This window comes from Uranotaenia lowii, unplaced genomic scaffold, assembly GCF_029784155.1.
Source record: "Uranotaenia lowii strain MFRU-FL unplaced genomic scaffold, ASM2978415v1 HiC_scaffold_946, whole genome shotgun sequence".
Taxonomy (NCBI): domain Eukaryota; kingdom Metazoa; phylum Arthropoda; class Insecta; order Diptera; family Culicidae; genus Uranotaenia; species Uranotaenia lowii.
This window is the reverse complement of record NW_026598918.1, coordinates 6,379-13,621: the sequence shown is the minus strand read 5'-3', so window position 1 is coordinate 13,621 and position 7,243 is coordinate 6,379. Positions and strand designations below refer to the sequence as shown.

The 7,243-nt window shown below is 40.6% G+C and overlaps 1 long non-coding RNA gene across 1 annotated transcript; it reads left to right on the top strand.

The window, feature by feature from the left end:
• The first annotated feature begins 1,123 nt into the window (after positions 1-1,123).
• LOC129760984 (uncharacterized) lies at positions 1,124-6,593 on the top strand. The gene is made up of 3 exons (XR_008740417.1): positions 1,124-1,463; positions 4,960-5,089; positions 6,232-6,593. It is a non-coding gene; the product is annotated as an uncharacterized LOC129760984 (long non-coding RNA).
• The last annotated feature ends 650 nt before the right edge of the window (positions 6,594-7,243 follow it).

Below are 7,243 nucleotides of genomic sequence, written 5' to 3'. Positions count from 1 at the left end.
GAAAAACATTTTACTAGAGGAAGACGCATAAAATCTTCGAGTATTGTGGTTTGAGTATCGGGGTCATAAGTTATCATCATCGGTTACCCGACTCCTCTCAGTTTCGGGACACTTGGTCCTGTACTGACCATCAGCGTCTTTCGACTCCGGTCTCCTGCGATCAAAATATCAAAGCCACATGGACTTGATAACCTCACACAATACTACCCGATTCTATTTAGATTGCTTAAAAATATTTTACAAATTCCAATAAAAATTTCAAGTGTTTTTACAAATTCCAAAAAGTTTTACAATAGTACGAATTAAAATAAATAAATAAATAACATGAAACAAATTAAAAATTATGAGCTAAATTAAAATTAAAACAATCAATTATATTTATTAGGAGCATTCACAACGAAAATATCACAGTCATGCTATGCTTGATCATGATCAATGAAACATTTCACGCGATCTGTCGGAGTTGCGCTTTTGTACTAAACTTACCATTTTCAACTGTATATGTGATCACATGGATCTTATTGATCTGTCAAACTGATGGCAAACGTAAACAACGAAAACTGGATAGCATGCGGATGGAAGGTAAAGTTTTATTAGGCAATATTTCTCGGCGAGCTCGATGAGAATATCCCTAATTTTATTGTTTTTGGTGGGCAGTGGCCTTAAGCTCCCCTTAAACATTGAAGTTATGGATAATTCCTGGCACTTCCTTGAAAATTGCCTAATAAAACTTAGCTGCATCATGGGTAAGTAAAGCAGCATGGTTTTTTTTTATATAAGTTACGAAAGCTCGTTTGAACACTAGTGTGCGTAAGACCGTTGGACTTTTCTTACGACTGCTTAAGACAAACGATTGGGTGCAGTTCGGAAGAATAAGTGCCTACGCAAATGCATCACTTAAGTTCATACTTGCTTTCATTTTACACTACCGATCAAAATGTTTGAGACACACAATAAATTTTACCAAACTAACAAACTTTTTTTTTTCAGATGGATTTACAACGACAATGACCATGATGATGAATATGTATGCTACTACACTGATGGTAGACATGAGTGCACCCACTGTGCCACCCTTTATGATTTCGACTGATTAACGACTGCGCTGCAAGGATGCATTTCAACGCGAGGCTGATTGTGCCGTGGTTATTATTATTTTAGATTCGATGCGATGTTATGCTTTCATGATGATGATCATACAGAAATCAACTGTCGTTCCGATTTTTGTATACGTTTTCGATTATGCATTTGCGAAGTTTTCAAGGTTCATACTTTTAGATCCGTGGCCGAGAAAACCCCTAACGGTTTACCGTTCAGGTCCGCGAGCTCGTACGAACTGGTGCCCCGTTTGCTGAGGACTATGCACGGAAGATATTGAGGCCCAAGTTTGGCGTTATATTTTTGGCCAGCTGATGACTGTCGGAAGTTGCGTTTAAACACTCGCTGGCCCGGTTGGAATGAGGGTGAGTAGCGCTTGTGGCGTAAGTCGTATCGTCTTTTTGTTTCGTCGTGGGTTTTTTTGAGCTGGCCTACCACAAGACTTTTTATGTTTTTGCTTATTCCCCTCCATTTTTCCATCCGTTGCTCTTCCGATAGATCATCGACTGACTCTAAACGGTGATCAGAGCCTTTAGTCACTATTTCGTGGCCAAATATTACACAGTGAGGACTGAACTTTGTGGATGCATGGACTGTGTTATTGATTACGTACTCAATTTCAGAGATACGTGTATCCCACAAAGTTTGATCAGTTTTAACGTACGATCTGATCATTGAGTTGATCGTGCGGTTTAACCGTTCAGCCGGACTAGCTTGGCTGCGGTGGCGCGAGTTAGTCCAATGTTGTATTTCATATTTCGAAACAAAGTTATTGAATTCTTTGGACAAGAACGTGCTTGCGTTGTCCGATATGATGATTTGGGGAGCAGAGAAACGTCTGATCCATTGCTCTTCCAACACTTTACACAGATTTACATTCGAAATTTTCCGAACGGGGACAAGCAAGGAATATTTTGAAAAAATATCCATGACAACTAATAAATGACTATTGCCTTGCTTGCTCCGCGGTAAAGATTGGATGTAATCCATGCAAATGAGTTGAAAGGGCCGGCTGGCGATTCTCTGCTTCCCCATTTCAGGTACGCTGGAGGTTGTTGCGTGTTTATTTTGTTTGCACGGAACGCATTTGGCAACGTGCTTGCGTATGTCGCTGCACATGCGTGGCCAATAAAATCGACGCTTGATTTTTTCTACACACTTATCGTAGCCAATATGAAGACTCTTATCGTGTTCATCTTCAAGAATGTGGGTTCGCAGCGAGGCAGGGACACACTGTTTCCATTCGAAACGGTAGTCCAGTGTGTCTGCCTTTGCTGCTACGAATTTATAAAGTTTCCCATTATCAATTTTAAAGTCGATGTAATTTTCTGGGTTTTTTTTCGACTTCCGAGAACAGCTTCTTATACCACCCATCTTCCGGTTCCGAATCTAGTGTCTCAATAGATCGAGAAAGGGCATCGGCGACCACATTTTCCTTTCCTTTTCTGTGTCGAATTTCCATTTGGAATTGCTGAAGCGTGATACTCCACCGGCTTAAACGGGAGGACGACCTCCACTTCGCACGCATTATAAAAGTCAGAGCAGACGAATCGGTAACCAAAATAAATTTAGTTCCCTCAATGTAGCCTCTGAATTTTTCAATGCAGCGAAGTGCAGCTAGTCCTTCCTTTTCAGCCGCGTGGTAGTTCAGCTCAGCCCCTTTTAATTTTTCGGAATGGTACGCGATAACTCTTTCCTCTCCATTTTGCACCTGAGTGAGGACACCTGCAATAGCCGAATCACTAGCGTCAGTTTGAACAGTAAACTGAAGTGCAAAATTAGGATTGGCCATTACAGGCGCCGATATGAGGCGATCTTTAATTGTCCTGAATGCATCATCTGCTGCCGTGGTCCACTGCACCCTCTTTGGCTTGTTTCTCAACAAGTCAGTGAGAGGTGCCGTAATCTCACTAAAGTTTTCGATAAACCTACGGTAGTAATTGGTCATACCGAGGAATCGCCTGAGTTGTCTTACCGATTTCGGAACCTAATATCCAACGATCGCTTGAACGCGATCAGGATTAGGCCGTAAACCATCTTGGGACAAGACGTACCCAAGATACGGCAATTGTTGACAGCAGAACTTAGACTTTTTCAAGTTGATGCATAAATTCGCTTTCTTCAAGCGTTCAGCCAAATCTTTCAGGCGCTGAATATGCTCCTCAAATGTTTGAGATGCTACCACAATGTCGTCCAGATACACGAATATTGACGGCTCAAGAGCACCATGGTCCAGAATTCTATCCATACACTTGCTCAAAGTGGCTGGCGAGTTACATAACCCCATTACGCAACGTGTCCACTGGAAGAGTCCTCTCCCAGGGATCGAAAATGCCGTGTATTTCCGGGACTCGGGGTGTAATGGAATTTGAAAAAAAGCCTGAGACAAGTCGATGGTAGAAAGGTACTTCACTGGACCTAGATGACTCAGAATTCGGTTCTGGTGCGGCAATGGGTAGGCATCTCCTTTTGTACGCTCATTGAGCTTTCGCGCATCGAGACAAATTCTTACTTCGGAGGTGTCTTTTTTTGCGACCGGTATGATGGGCAGCGACCAATCCGAATTGGATGGTTCCACTATATTGTCTTTTAATAATTTGTCCAGAGCTTCGTAAATTTTTTTCTGGATTTGCGGACTCCATGGGTAGGGATTCTGTCTGATTGGAGCAGCATCTTTGAACTCATTTTTGAATTCGATGACGTGCTCTAGGACGTTCGTTTTTCCAAATTTACCCTCCTCGGCATGAAAAAACATCTTTTTTGTCTTTTCCAATTCGCGTAATTGGGATTCGGTAAGAGTTTTTTGAACTTCGGTGATTTCACAAGTTTCACATTCATCTAAATTTGCTGGCGGATTTTGAATCGAAGGAATGATACCAAATTTTTGCCAAAAATCATACCCCAAAATGCACATTCGTTTGAGGTTTGGGGCGAATATTAAATTTAATATTTTTGTCGTGTTATTAAATGTTACGGGAACGTCGGCACACCCTAGGATTTCAATGTTTTCCCCAGAGGCTGTTTTCAAATTGACGAAAGCGGGATCAAGATTTAAATTTAATAACTGAATTATTTTTCTCGCCCCAACACCCACAACCGTTCGTGCAGCTCCACTATCCAAGAGACCGATCAGTTCAATCCCCAACAGCTGGATTTTCGCGAAAGGTCTTGAGTCATTGCTAAGATTTACGAGCAACGTAGCAATCTCGTCATCTTTAGCACGATTCATTACTTTCGTATAACCCAATTGCTGGAGAATGTCTGTTGGATCTTTTGAATTAGGAACCTGAGGCCTTACAGAATTTGGTTGACTGCTCTGCCTCATTGAACAGCCTTTTTCGCGTTTTTTGTGTCACAGTAAGGACATTCCGAAGTGGCGAAGCCTGGAAAGCCACAAGCCCAGCAGAACATGTTCCGGGGTTTTTCGCAGACTTTGAAATCATGGCCCTGCTCGTGGCAATTAAAACAGCAGCCGTATTTAACCGGGATATAAGCTTTAACGATTCTTTGGATTGGATCAGTTCCACTTGTGCTGGGGTTTTGATTCCATCCCGCAAAATTTTCTGTAGTTTTAGCTTTAGGTTTTTGTGAAAATTTTTGAGTTTCGCCCGATTTTTGATTTTCAAACGGTTTGTTACGATAATTAGGATATTGAATTTGTTTATAATTGTTGTTACTGTTTTTCGTATATTGATCTGTATTTCGTTTATATCTATGTTCATTTTCAAAACTGTTTGCAAAACGATTTCTTTGATCGTATACTTCTTCGATTTCCGCATCTCCCCGGAAAACGATTTTCTTTTTTGAAATAAATTTGCCAATTGATTGCATCAAATCGCTTACCGAACTCCCTCATTTTAGGAATTGAATCAATGCCGGCAGCTAGCATCGCAGTCCTGCAATCTTCCCTGGTATTGCGGAACAAAGCTTCGAATTTTCTATGGTCATCCCACTGCTTGGACATACAACGGAAAATACGGACGACATCAAGGTAAAAATCTTGGAATTTTTCACGCGGTCCCTGTCTTCGCGAGTTGACTAACCTTTCGTATTGGTAGTCCATATCAATGGGCATAAATTCGCTTTTAAGCTCTTTGACGAGATTGTCCCATGAACCCAATTCGTTGGAGCCGTTAATCTCCATAAACCAGGCACGTGCCTTACGCGTGAAAAGGTGATGCGCAGACGCAAACAATTCTGCTTTAGAGAAACCTTCCGATCTTGGCTTGAACTCGACTTCTTTTAAAAATTCGTTAATCATTCTACCATTATCCATGCCATCATATCGAACGGTCCACTTGTGAATGGGTAGGCGGTCACGACGTGATCTTATTTCCGTGTTGTTTTCATTAATTTCGCAGATAGACGGTGGTTTAATTTTCTCGACCAAACTTGGTAACGAAGCACCTTTGATTTTCAACCACTCATCAAAGTTGGTCGGTTTTTTTGTGCTGCCAGTTTCTGATCGGACGGAACTGCTCGACTTTTTTCCGGTTGCATACGCCACGGGCTCATTTTTGTCGCGAGAACGTTCCAAAGCCGAAATGCGTTCGAGCAATTGGCTGACCGTTGATTTCAGCTTATTGTTTTCGCCTACCAGTTCGAGGATAGCTTTGTCTTTCTCGTCTAATAAACCCGAAGCATTATCCCGATCTGCATCAAATGAATTATTTTCGAATTCATCGTGCTCTTCTTCCGCATTAGAAATCTGGTCAACGTAACCGTCTTGCTCATTTATAGCTTGTTCATTTTCGTGTACACCTTGTTCATTCACATTCTGTTCGATATTCATGGCAGATTGCATACTTTCGTTTATTGCGCTCAATTCAGCCTGCCTAATTTCTTGTAGTGGAGAAACGATTGAAAAGAACATGCTCAGAAGTTTGGTGCACTCAACAGCAATGATAGCAATGCTGTTAACGTCATCTTCGTTCTTAGCATGTAACTTTAATCGTTGCATCCTGAAATATACATGTAAGAGTTTGGTTTTGTATAAACGGTCTGGAACTTTTTTTGCTTTTTTGCCCTTCAATGCATTCCTAATCTCATCTAACTTGACTCCACATTCATTAATTTCGTCTTCTGCCTTTTCCCATAGTATCTCATAATCATTTGTTTCTTTTTCTCTTTCAGTTTTTAACAGCTCTCGTAGAGCGCGTTCCTGGCTGCTGCGCCTCAAATCAGACACGTCTGTGTGGCGGATACGCAACTCATGATCAAGTTCTTGATCGGAAAGATGAGCTGGGTTAATCGTTAAATACTGTTCTTTTAGTTGTGATTCCATTTTCGCGCAGAGAATTTCAGAGCTAAACGATAGATGAAAATCCACAAGAACAGCAAAAGAAAAGTTATATAGAACTACCAAAATAATGAATGCAATGTCAATGAGATAAAATCATGAATCAAATTAACACCGAGGGAATAAATTAAACACATATGATTAAAAATAATAAATTAAAACAAATAGATTAAAATGTTAGATAACAGTAGGTACATTCACATGAGAGGCCACTTTAAAATGTAATTGTACGAAACTAATTAGGTTAAAATAAAGAAATTTTTGATTTTGTTGTTTTACTTTTCAATATCACAGTTCATCACACCAAATCATCACAACATACAGTTAAAAATCGCTCCAATTTAAAGATAAATTCTAAATTCAACTTCACTCCGATTAAATTTTTAAACAATCGTGTTTTCCCCGTTCATTTGAACTTCAGAACCCCTCTGTTAAATATGAAATAAATTTCAAAAGCGGTTGAAAGTTTTGTAATTCAACCAATTACTGCAAAAATTATTTAAAGGAAACCTGGATGTTTTCCCAGAGAATTCTGCAACGGATACCGGTGGAACCCCTACAACTAGTAACGGTAAGGCAGTTTTAGTTGGGCGCCAAAGTGTAAGACTGGCTGTTAGCCAATCGGTAGATTTGCGGTGAACCCCTAATAATCCCTAGGGTCGGCAAACTTACACAAACTAAGTTGCAGGGAAGTTCGGGAGAGCTAAGAAAAAACTCCTCGGATCAAGTTAGGTACCGTTTAATTTGCTGATTCGCAGTAATTGGTTAACCCACCACTTTCTTAAACTAGTTTATCTGACCTTTATTTGCGCACTGGTTTTCCTTGCTCGGGCTCGCGTTCGGTGA